At 47.5% G+C, this 13,634-nt stretch overlaps 1 pseudogene; it reads left to right on the forward strand.

Annotated features, from left to right (window-relative positions):
* Positions 1-38: 38 nt before the first annotated feature.
* Positions 39-13,634, forward strand: part of LOC135539110 (transcription cofactor vestigial-like protein 4) — a 38,258-nt pseudogene continuing 24,662 nt past the window's right edge.

The following is a 13,634-nucleotide window of genomic DNA, read 5'->3' on the forward strand; positions in this document are numbered from 1 at the left end:
GCATTCTATATGTTGTGTGTTTCTCTCCGTGCAGGCGAGGCAGCGCGTCGAGGTGATCCCATGATGCACCAGTCCATGTCCTTATCATCGTCTGGCGTGTCCAACCATAGCCACCGGACGGGCCATCCACCCATCAGCCCCAGCAAGAGGAAGCACAGCCGTAGCCTCAGCACAGGACAGGACCAACAAGACGACGATGACCAAGACTGTGACAACCAACACGTGGCCAAGATGAGCCGGCTGTTTGCTGCACAGCTGTAAGTAGATACTCACTCACACACACACACACACACACGCACACACACACACACACACACACACACACACACACACACACACACACACACACACACACACACACAGATAAAGTGACAGATGACGTTTGTTTTGGCTCCACATGCATTGTGACATCGTAATGGAATGTCCAATTTTCCAAATGTATCACATATGACTTCTTGGGGAAGTGTTTTGCAGAAAGCTGAATAATTGCTACAAAGGGAGTTCACTCTGTGTTCAGGGTGCTGTGCCATGTGAGAAATGCACAGGACAGGTAGCCACAGTGTTTTGCCGCAGGTACAGCTGACTGGTATCAATATAATATCATCCAAAAATGATCTCTGTATGTAACTGTTTAGAGTTTCCCCCTCCTTTTCTAGTAGCCACAGTAGCTAGCTAGCGCTCCATCAGATGGATTCCCGTGTGGCTGAGCAGGCAGCTACGCTAGCTAGCTAGTGCCCCATCAGATGGATTCCCGTGTGGCTGAGCAGGCAGCTACGCTAGCTAGCTAGTGCCCCATCAGATGGATTCCCGTGTGGCTGAGCAGGCAGCTACGCTAGCTAGCTAGTGCCCCATCAGATGGATTCCCGTGTGGCTGAGCAGGCAGCTACGCTAGCTAGCTAGTGCCCCATCAGATGGATTCCCGTGTGGCTGAGCAGGAAACTACGCTAGCTAGCTAGCGCCCCATCAGATGGATTCCCGTATGGCTGAGCAGGAAACTACACGCTAGCTAGCTAGCTAGTGCCCCATCAGATGGATTCCGTGTGGCTGAGCAGGAAACTGACGCTAGCTAGCGCTATTCTAGCTAGCTAGTGTACCAGTGGCTGAGCAGGCGCCTACGCTAGCTAGCTAGCGCCCCATCAGATGGATTCCCGTATGGCTGAGCAGGAAACTACGCTAGCTAGCTAGCGCACCATCAGATGGATTCCCATGTGGCTGAGCAGGCAGCTACGCTAGCTAGCTAGCGCCCCATGCTGCAGATTCCCAGATGCCTGAGAGAGAATGTGCTGCCTGGACGTTGGTATTTCTCTACTGGGATCTGCTGCTCCGTCTGAGGCCCAGGATTCCTCACATACCATGCCTGTGATTGGATGTCTGGGCAGAGGAGGCTGGTCGTGCCCTCCCTCCATGCTTGGTCATGGGCTGTATCTGAAAGGGCACCATATCCCCTATATAGTTCTCTCTGGTCTAAATGGTCTGATGTAGTGCATTATCAAGGGGATTGGCTGCTGTTGTGGAGGGCCCTAGCTCACATAACTCACATTCCTCCCCTGCCTGCCCTCCCCTCTACTTCCCTGCCTGCCTGCTTGCCATCCCTTGCCTGCCTGCCTTGTGGCAACAGATGGGGAAAGCCATTTCCTGGTTCAGCATGACAATGCCCGAGTGCGCAAAGAGAGGTCCATACAGAAATGGTTTGTCGATCGGTGTGGAAGAACTTGACTGGCCAGCATAGAGCCCTGACCTCAACCCCACCAAACTCCTTTGGGATGAATTGGAACGCCGACTGTGAGCCAGGACTAATCGCCCAACATCAGTGCTCGACCTCACTAATGCTCTTGTAGCTGAATGGAAGCAAGTTCCAGCAGGAATGTTCCAACATCTAGTGGAAAGCCTTCCCAGAAGAGAGGATGCTGTTATAGCAGCAATGTTCCTACATCTAGTGGAAAGCCTTCCCAGAAGAGTGGAGGCTGTTATAGCAGCAATGTTCCAACATCTAGTGGAAAGCCTTTCCAGAAGAGTGGAGGCTGTTATAGCGGCAATGTTCCTACATCTAGTGGAAAGCCTTCCCAGAAGAGTGGAGGCTGTTATGACAGCAATGTTCCAACATCTCGTGGCAAGCCTTCCCAGAAGAGTGGAGGCTGTTATGACAGCAATGTTCCTACATCTAGTGGAAAGCCTTCCCAGAAGAGAGGATGCTGTTACAGCAGCAATGTTCCTACATCTAGTGGAAAGCCTTCCCAGAAGAGTGGAGGCTGTTATAGCAGCAATGTTCCAACATCTAGTGGAAAGCCTTCCCAGAAGAGCGGAGGCTGTTATAGCAGCAAAGGGGGGACCAACTCCATATTAATACCCATGATTTAGGAATTAGATATTTGACAGTGTCCACATACTTAGTTTTTAACTCTGCATTGTTGGTTAAGGGCTCATAAGTAAACATTTAATTTGATTTGACTCACAGAGGCGTACTTACCATTACCCAATTTGTAAGTCGCTCTGGATAAGAGCGTCTGCTAAATGACTTAAATGTAAATGTAATTGCACAGTAGAGGCAATTGCCTCAGGCCTCACATCAAGGGCCCTCGTAAGCTGGGCATTATAAATAATGATACTCGTAATCATTTTTTTTAAAGTAATGTATCCGCTTGAGGCCCCCCCCCCATGTGCCACTCGAGCCCCCCCCCATGTGCCACTCGAGCCCCCCCCCCCATGTGCCACTCGAGCCCCCCCCATGTGCCACTCGAAGTTTCAAAGGAAATGGGGGGAGGTGCCCTGCCACTATGCCACTATGTCACTATGCCATGCCACTATTCCTGGCCACTATGCCACTATGCTCTGCCACTATGCCTGGCCACTATGCCACTATGCTCTGCCACTATGCCTGGCCACTATGCCCTGTCACTATGCCACTATGCCCTGTCAGTATGTCCTGTCACTATGCCACTATGCCCTGTCACTATGCCACTATACCCTGTCACTATGCCTTGTCACTATGTCACTATGCCCTGTCACTATGCCACTATGCCTGGCCACTATGCCCTGTCACTATGCCACTATGCCCTGCCACTATGCCTGGCCACTATGCCCTGTCACTATGCCCTGCCACTATGCCCTGTCACTATGTCCTGTCACTATTGTACTATGCCCTGTCACTATGCCACTATACCCTGTCACTATGCCTTGTCACTATGCCACTATGCCTGGCCACTATGCCCTGTCACTATGCCACTATGCCCTGCCACTATGCCCTGTCACTATGCCCTGCCACTATGCCCTGTCACTATGCCCTGCCACTATGCCTGGCCATGTCACTATGCCCTGCCACTATGCCCTGCCACTATGCCCTGCCACTATGTCCTGCCACTATGTCCTGCCACTATGTCCTGCCACTATGTCCTGCCACTATGCCCTGCCACTATGCCCTGCCACTATGCCTGGCCATGTCACTATGCCACTATGCCCTGCCACTATGTCCTGCCACTATGTCCTGCCACTATGTCCTGCCACTATGTCCTGCCACTATGCCCTGCCACTATGCCCTGCCACTATGCCCTGCCACTATGCCCTGCCACTATGTCCTGCCACTATGTCCTGCCACTATGCCCTGCCACTATGCCCTGCAACTATGCCCTGCAACTATGCCCTGCCACTATGCCCTGCCACTATGCTACTATGCCACTATGCCCTGCCACTATGCCACTGTCACTATGCCCTGCCACTATGCCCTGCCACTATGCCCTGCCACTGTGTCCTGCCACTATGCCCTGCCACTATGCCCTGCCACTATGCCCTGTCACTATGCCCTGTCACTATGCCACTATGCCCTGTCACTATGCCCTGTCACTATGCCTGGCCACTATGCCCTGTCACTATGCCCTGTCACTATGCCACTATGTCACTATGCCACTATACTCTGTCACTATGCCCTGCCACTATGCCCTGCCACTTTGCCACTATGCCCTGCCACTATGCCCTGCCACTATGCCCTGCCACTATGCCCTGCCACTATGCCCTGCCACTATGCCCTGCCCCCTGCCACTATGCCCTGCCACTATGCCTGCCACTATGCCTGCCACTATGCCCTGCCACTATGCCCTGCCACTATGCCCTGCCACTATGCCCTGCCACTATGCCCTGCCACTATGCCTGGCCATGTCACTATGCCCTGCCACTATGTCCTGCCACTATGTCCTGCCACTATGCCCTGCCACTATGCCCTGCCACTATGCCCTGCCACTATGCCTGGCCATGTCACTATGCCACTATGCCCTGCCACTATGTCCTGCCACTATGTCCTGCCACTATGTCCTGCCACTATGCCCTGCCACTATGCCCTGCCACTATGCCCTGCCACTATGTCCTGCCACTATGCCCTGCCACTATGCCCTGCAACTATGCCCTGCCACTATGCCCTGCCACTATGCCCTGCCACTATGCTACTATGCCCTGCTACTATGCCACTATGCCCTGCCACTATGCCACTGTCACTATGCCCTGCCACTATGCCCTGCCACTATGCCACTATGTCACTATGCCACTATACCCTGCTACTATGCCACTATGCCCTGCCACTATGCCACTATGCCCTGGCACTATGCCACTATGTCGCTATGCCACTATGCCACTCTGTCGCTATGCCACTATGCCACTACGCCACTATGCCACTACTCCACTATGCCACTATGCCCTGCCACTATGCCACTATGCCCTGCCACTATGCCCTGCCACTATGCCACTATGCCCTGCCACTATGCCACTATGCCCTGTCACTATGCCCTGCCACTATGCCACTATGCCACTATGCTACAATGCCACTATGCCACTACTCCACTATGCCACTATGCCCTGCCACTATGCCCTTCCACTATGCCACTATGCCCTGCCACTATGCCACTACTCCACTATGCCACTATGCCCTTCCACTATGCCACTATGCCCTGCCACTATGCCCTGCCACTATGCCACTATGCCCTGCCACTATGCCACTATGCCCTGCCACTATGCCACTACTCCACTATGCCATGCCACTATGCCCTGCGTCTATGCCACTATGTCACTATGCCACTATGCCCTGCCACCTGCTTAATGAGACCACATTGTTGCCAAGAAAAGCCTCCAGACAATGAACGGTGTCTTCAGGAAGTATTCACGCCTATGTTACATGTTCCATTTAGTTTGTGTTACAGAGTAGGATTTTATTTTATATTTTTTGTCAACAATTTACACAAAATACTCAGTCAAAGTGGAAGAAAAATTCAAAGAAAAAGATAAAGCACTAATATCTTAATTAGATAAGTAATTCAATCACCTCAGTCAATACATGTTAGAATACCTTTTTACAGTCCTACTGTGTATAGATCTCTAAAAGCTTTCTACCCCTGGGTTGTGCAACATATGCTCATTACTCACACAGGCCTCTGCATGGGGCCTCCAAATTACTAAGTCAGCCCCTGCACACACACACACACACACACAACACAGAAAGCACCAAGTAGAACAACAGAGTATAATTTCATCAGCCATCTTGGCTCTGCTCCTCCTCTCTGTTGTTCAGTTGGCAGAGGTTGTAGTTACAGCTATATAACCTCTCTGTACAATAGAGAGATCTAACCACCACCACATTCTGGTACACTGCTGCGCTGCGTAACTCCACGGTCTGACTGCTGAAGTCATGGAACACACACACATATATATATATATATATACAGACAACTAAAGCGAGAAACAGAGCTTAAGCAGACTATGTACGTGAATGTCATTTTACGTCACAAAATGCGCGGCTCCTTTGCGTTACGTAGTCCTGCCGACTAGAGAACGACCGGTATGGAGGTCAAGGAGGGCCGACGGTCAATATTTCATGCAGATAATAAATAGAATTAAACTTGAGAAATGTTCCCCGGAGACAGCCATGTATGTATTAACGCATGAGTTGTACAACCATACAATCATTTTGACTTTTTGGTTTTAACAATCTTTAACTACATAACGTAATGGTAAATGTCTTGATAAACTGGGTGAAGTCACATTAAAGGACAAACCCTAATCAATAGGACTGGGCGTAGAGTTATTGACCTGGTTTCAGCGGTCGACGAGACGACAGATGACTTATCTGTTTCACTTGAATTTAAAGATAGCTTGGACTTGGTTTAGCTGGGCAACCTATTTTGCATCGACAACTAAATATAATCTCAGCGAATGTTCCACGAAAAGAAGTCAAGCCAACATTGCAGCCTTTTTTAAGTCCACCCCTTCTCCGTTTAAAAAAAGGTATTTTGTTTAGAAGTAATAACTACCCGATTCTAGGCTATTTTGAAATGGTATTTGCTGTATCACCGAGAGAAAAAAATGATGACATTCTATTTGTTTTTTGCTGATATGGAACCAAATGCATTCAAGCAGCATATCAAACTGGGGTGATGTTGTATATTATTTAAATATCAATTATTTCACATGGGGATGTGGGAAGCAAAAAAAGTTAGCTTGCTTGCTGTCTTTAGCCGGCTAGCTAGCAAGCTGCTAGCAGAGTAACCGGCAAGATGCTAGCAGAGTAGCCGGCAAGATGCTAGCAGAGTAGCCGGCAAGATGCTAGCAGAGTAGCCGGCAAGATGCTAGCAGAGTAGCCGGCAAGATGCTAGCAGAGTAGCCGGCAAGATGCTAGCAGAGTAGCCGGCAAGATGCTAGCAGATGCTAGCAGAGTAGCCAGCAAGCTGCTAGCAGAGTAGCCAGCAAGCTGCTAGCAGAGTAGCCAGCAAGCTGCTAGCAGAGTAGCCAGCAGAGTAGCCAGCAAGATCCCCTCTACCACACGGAACCCCACTAATCTACTGACGGAACGCAAGAGGTGGCTAATAACAGACGTCCATCCTATGCTAGCTTGCTACCGATGGCCTGGCTAGCTGTCTAAATCGCTGTGACCCCCCAACCAACCTCTCCATCCACCGGACCCTTTTGATCACTCGACTAAGCATGCACCTCCACTGTATTCACATCCTACCATACCTTTGTCTGTACATTATACCTTGATGCTATTTTATCGCCCCCAGAAACCTCCTTTTACTCTCTGTTCCAGACGTTCTAGACGACCAATTCTTATTGCTTTTAGCCGCACCCTTATTCTACTCCTCCTCTGTTCCTCTGGCGATGTAGAGGTGAATCCAGGCCCTGCAGTGCCTAGCTCCACTCCTATTCCCCAGGCGCTCTCTTTTGACGACTTCTGTAACCGTAATAGCCTTGGTTTCATGCATGTTAACATTAGAAGCCTCCTCCCTAAGTTTGTTCTATTCACTGCATTAGCACACTCTGCCAACCCGGATGTTCTAGCTGTGTCTGAATCCTGGCTTAGGAAGACCACCAAAAATTCTGAAATTTTAATTCCAAACTACAACATTTTCAGACAAGATAGAACTGCCAAAGGGGGCGGTGTTGCAATCTACTGCAAGGAGCCTGAGTTCTGTCCTACTATCCAGGTCTGTACCCAAACAATTTGAACTTCTACTTTTAAAAATCCACCTCTCTAAAAACAAGTCTCTCACCGTTGCCGCCTGCTATAGACCACCCTCTGCCCCCAGCTGTGCTATGGACACCATATGTGAACTGATTGCCACCCATCTATATTCAGAGCTCGTGCTGCTAGGCGACCTAAACTGGAACATGCTTAACACCCCAGCCATCCTACAATCTAAATTTGATGCCCTCAATCTCACTGTTACGTTCCCTCTTCATAGAGGCGTGCGTAACATAATGGGGGCTCCATCACACCTCCCCCATTATGTTACGCATGCCTCTATGAAGAGGGAACGCAACACCCTTCTACAACTAAACTCTCCGTGAAGTGAAAAAGGTATGGCCTGTAGGTGCGAGTAAGGATGACAACAGGCAGAATGTGGTACCGTTTACAAGGACTTTATTCCTTTACACGGTAATATGGGGAAAAGGGGCTGGACGGAACCAAAGCAAAGAAAGTAAATCTCAAAGCCCCCCCCCCTCTCCTATCTTACCTGCCTACCCACTACTTACCTAATTTAGCACCACCTGGTGCCCTAACCAAAATACAAGGGGGTGGTCCGCCCAGGTCTTACCTAGTGTGCCTAGACAGCGAATATGCTACGGGTATATGTATGCTCGCGGGCCTCTTGCCTAAGCACTCCTAGGTGCCTTTCCCTTCCCCCTGGGAACAAATGAAGCAGAATATTAAACAATTTTCGCAAACTAACTAAGAAACAAAGGATGTCAAATAAGCTCTATCTGAGCAACAAACTCACTAAACATACCAACTCTCAGCAATGAACTCCCAGCAAAATCTCTAGCAAAATATCTGCAATGACCTCCCAGCAAAACTCTCTAGCAAATCTACCTCCAGCAAAATTCTCTCTAGCAAATCTACTTCCAGCAAAATTCTCTCCTCCTGCACAGAACACTGGCTTTTATATAGCTTCTGGTATAGGTAATTGGAGACAGCTGCGTCTTGACGAGGGGGCGGGGTCAGCTCTCCAATTAGCCCTGGAGTCGACCAATCATGGATTTCAGGAAGCCATTTCCTGAAATAAACACATGCAAACATACAAACTACAACACATAAACTGGGGAACGTAACACTCACACAAATTATCAATGAATCTACCAGGTAGCCTTAAACACGTGCACCCTCATAGATATCATCCTAACCAACTTGCCCTCTAAATACACCTCTGCTGTCTTCAACCAAGATCTCAGCGATCACTGCCTCATTGCCTGCATCCGTAATGGGTCAGCGGTCAAACGACCTCCACTCATCACTGTAAAACGCTCCCTGAAACACTTCAGCGAGCAGGCCTTTCTAATAGACCTGGCCGGGGTATCCTGGAAGGATATTGATCTCATCCCGTCAGTAGAGGATGCCTGGATATATTTTTTAAATGACTTCCTAACCATCTTAAATAAACATGCCCCATTTAAGAAATTTAGAACCAGGAACAGATATAGCCCTTGGTTCTCCCCAGACCTGACTGCCCTTAACCAACACAAAAACGTCCTATGGCATTCTGCATTAGCATCGAACAGCCCCGTGATATGCAGCTGTTCAGGGAAGCTAGAAACCATTATACACAGGCAGTTAGAAAAGCCAAGGCTAGCTTTTTCAAGCAGAAATTTGCTTCCTTCAACACTAACTCAAAAAAGTTCTGGGACACTGTAAAGTCCATGGAGAATAAGAACACCTCCTCCCAGCTGCCCACTGCACTGAAGATAGGAAACACTGTCACCACTGATAAATCCACCATAATTGAGAATTTCAATAAGCATTTTTCTACGGCTGGCCATGCTTTTCACGTGGCTACTCCTACCCCGGTCAACAGCACTGCATCCCCCACAGCAACTCGCCCAAGCCTTCCCCATTTCTCCTTCTCCCAAATCCGTCCAGCTGATGTTCTGAAAGAGCTGCAAAATCTGGACCCCTACAAATCAGCCGGGCTAGACAATCTGGACCATTTCTTTCTAAAATTATCTGCCGAAATTGTTGCCACCCCTATTACTAGCCTGTTCAACCTCTCTTTCGTGTCGTCTGAGATTCCCAAAGATTGGGAAGCAGCTGCGGTCATCCCCCTCTTCAAAGGGGGAGACACTCTTGACCCAAACTGCTACAGACCTGTATCTATCCTACCATGTCTTTCTAAGGTCTTTGAAAGCCAAGTCAACAAACAGATTACCAACCATTTTGAATCTCACCATAGGCTCAGAGGAGGCTCTGCTATGCAATCTGGTTTCAAAGCTGGTCATGGGTGCACCTCAGCCACGCTCAAGGTCCTAAACGATATCTTAACCGCCATCGATAAGAAACATTACTGTGCAGCCGTATTCATTGATCTGGCCAAGGCTTTCGACTCTGTCAATCACCACATCCTCATCGGCAGACTCGACAGCCTTGGTTTCTCAAATGATTGCCTCGCCTGGTTCACCAACTACTTCTCTGATAGAGTTCAGTGTGTCAAATCGGAGGGTCTGCTGTCCGGACCTCTGGCAGTCTCTATGGGGGTGCCACAGGGTTCAATTCTTGGACCGACTCTCTTCTCTGTATACATCAATGAGGTCGCTCTTGCTGCTGGTGAGTTGTCAAATCGGAGGGTCTGCTGTCCGGACCTCTGGCAGTCTCTATGGGGGTGCCACAGGGTTCAATTCTTGGACCGACTCTCTTCTCTGTATACATCAATGAGGTCGCTCTTGCTGCTGGTGAGTCTCTGATCCACCTCTACGCAGACGACACCATTCTGTATACTTCTGGCCCTTCTTTGGACACTGTGTTAACTTCTTGAAACTCCCCATCCCGGATCCGGGATCGTGACTAAAGCCTCAGGCTCATTAGCATAACGCAACGTTAACGATTTCTTAAAATCGCAAATAAAATGAAAATAATGCGCCTACTCTCAAGCTTAGCCTTTTCTTAACAACACTGTCATCTTAGATTTTCAAAATATGCTTTTGAACCATAGCAATTCAGTAATTTGTTTAAGAGTATGCTAAGCTAGCTTAGCATTTTGAGTAGCATTTAGCACGCAACATTTTCACAAAAACCAGATAACCAAATAAATAAAATCATTTACCTTTGAAGAGCTTTGGATTTTTTCAATGAGGAGACTCTCAGTTACATAGCAAATGTGCAGTTTTTCAAAAAAATATTATTTGTGTAGGACAAATCGCTCCGTTTTGTTCACGTTTGGCTATGAAAAAAACCTGTATACAGTTATAGCCTGAAGCTCATTAGCATAATGTAACATTAACGATTTCTGAAAATCGCAAATAAAATGAAAATAATGCGCCTACTCTCAAGCTTAGCCTTTTCTTAACAACACTGTCATCTCAGATTTTCAAAATATGCTTTTGAACCATAGCAATTCACTAATTTGTGTAAGAGTATGCTAAGCTAGCTTAGCATTTTGAGTAGCATTTAGCATGCAACATTTTCACAAAAACCAGATAACCAAATAAATAAAATCATTTACCTTTGAAGAGCTTCGGATGTTTTCAATGAGGAGACTCTCAGTTACATACCAAATGTGCAGTTTTTCCTGAAAGCGTCTTTGTGTAGGAGAAATCGCTCCGTTTTGTACATCACATTTGGCTACCGAAACGAACCGAAAATTCAGTCACCTACAACGTCAAACTTTTTCCGAATTAACTCCATAATATCGACCGAAACATGGCAAGCGTTGTTTGGAATCAATCCTCAAGGTGTTTTTTCACATATCTCTTCATTGATATATCGTTCGTGGAAGCCTGCATTCTTCTCTGAATTCTGTGGAAAAATACTTGCAGCTGACTTTTGCGCACCAATTTCGGCGCAGGACACCGGGCGGACACCTGGTAAATGTGGTCTCTTATGGTCAATCTTCCAATGATATGCCTACAAATACGTCACAATGCTGCAGACACCTTGGGGAAACGACAGAAAGGGCAGACTCACTCCTCTCGCATTCACAGCCATATAAGGAGACAATGGAAAACTGAGCCTCAAAAATCCTGCTCATTTCCTGGATGCCGTTTCATCTTGGTTTTGCCTGTAGCTCACGTTCTAGGGCACGCACAGAAAATATCTTTGCAGTTCTGGAAACGTCAGAGTGTTTTCTTTCCAAAGCTACCAATTATATGCATAGTCAAGCATCTTTTTGTGACAAAATATTGCGCTTAAAACGGGCACGTCTTTTTATCCAAAAATGATATAGTGCCCCCAGAGTTTCAACAGGTTAACAACCCTCCAGGCAAGCTTCAATGCCATACAACTCTCCTTCCGTGGCCTCCAATTGCTCTTAAATGCAAGTAAAACTAAATGCATGCTCTTCAACCGATCGCTACCCGCACCGACCCGCCTGTCCAACATCACTACTCTGGACGGCTCTGACTTAGAATACGTGGACAACTACAAATACTTAGGTGTCTGGTTAGACTGTAAACTCTCCTTCCAGACCCATATCAAACATCTCCAATCCAAAGTTATATCTAGAATTGGCTTCCTATTTTGCAACAAAGCATCCTTCACTCATGCTGCCAAACATAACCTTGTAAAACTGACCATCCTACCAATCCTCGACTTTGGCGATGTCATTTACAAAATAGCCTCCAATACCCTACTCAACAAATTGGATGCAGTCTATCACAGTGCAATCCGTTTTGTCACCAAAGCCCCATATACTACCCACCATTGCGACTTGAAACAGAAGGGTCAACACTGCAAATATTCACTCTTTGCATCAACTTCATGTAATTATCAATAAAAGCCTTTGACACTTAAACACTTGTTACCATGGAATACTGAAGTATGATTACATCTGACAAAAATATCAAAAGACACAGAAGAAGCAAACTTTGTGGAAATTAATATTTTTTGGCGTTCTCAAAACTTTTGGCCACAACTGTATAGTTAGTTATATGTTTTGCATGACACCTGATCGTATAGCTGAACAGCAAATAAGCTATCATTAGCTCACCCTGCATGTGTTGAGTGACAGTTTGCTGGTCCAATCAGAGGACCGAGTGTGCATTTCACAAGCCAATCTGTCAAATGTTTTTGTTTTTTTGGAAGGGCGATTCTGCGACGACTGTCTCTGGCTACATAGAGATTAAAGCCATGGAGTCTGGCTGCATAGAGAGTAAAGCCATGGAGTCTGGCTGCATAGAGAGTAAAGCCATGGAGTCTGGCTGCATAGAGAGTAAAGCCATGGAGTCTGGCTGCATAGAGAGTAAAGCCATGGAGTCTGGCTGCATAGAGAGTAAAGCCATGGAGTCTGGCTGCATAGAGTAAAGTCATGGAGTCTGGCTGCATAGAGAGTAAAGCCATGGAGTCTGGCTGCATAGAGTAAAGCCATGGAGTCTGGCTGTAGAGAGTAAAGCCATGGAGTCTGGCTGCATAGAGAGTAAAGCCATGGAGTCTGGCTGAATAGAGAGTAAAGCCATGGATGCATGAGTAAAGCCATGAAGTCTGGCTGCATAGATAGTAAAGCCATGGCTGGCATAGAGAGTAAAGCCATGGAGTCTGGCTGCATAGAGAGTAAAGCCATGGAGTCTGGCTGCATAGAGAGTAAAGCCATGAAGTCTGGCTGCATAGATAGTAAAGCCATGGAGTCTGGCTGCAGTAGAGATAGAGAGTAAAGCCATGGAGTCTGGCTGCATAGAGAGTAAAGCCATGGAGTCTGGCTGCATAGAGATTAAAGCCATGGAGTCTGGCTGCATAGAGAGTAAAGCCATGGAGTCTGGCTACATAGCATAAAGCCATGGAGTCTGGCTGCATAAAGCCATGGAGTCTGGCTGCATAGAGTAAAGCCATGGAGTCTGGCTAAAGCCATGGAGTCTGGCATAGAGATTAAAGCCATGGAGTCTGGCTACATAGAGATTAAAGCCATGGAGTCTGGCTGCATAGAGATTAAAGCCATGGAGTCTGGCTACATAGAGATTAAAGCCATGGAGTCTGGCTGCATAGAGAGTAAAGCCATGGAGTCTGGCTGCATAGAGAGTAAAGCCATGGAGTCTGGCTGCATAGAGAGTAAAGCCATGGAGTCTGGCTGCATAGAGAGTAAAGCCATGGAGTCTGGCTGCATAGAGAGTAAAGCCATGGAGTCTGGCTACATAGAGATTAAAGCCATGGAGTCTGGCTACATAGAGATTAAAGCCATGGAGTC

This window comes from Oncorhynchus masou, unplaced genomic scaffold (genome assembly GCF_036934945.1).
Source record: "Oncorhynchus masou masou isolate Uvic2021 unplaced genomic scaffold, UVic_Omas_1.1 unplaced_scaffold_1830, whole genome shotgun sequence".
NCBI lineage: Eukaryota > Metazoa > Chordata > Actinopteri > Salmoniformes > Salmonidae > Oncorhynchus > Oncorhynchus masou.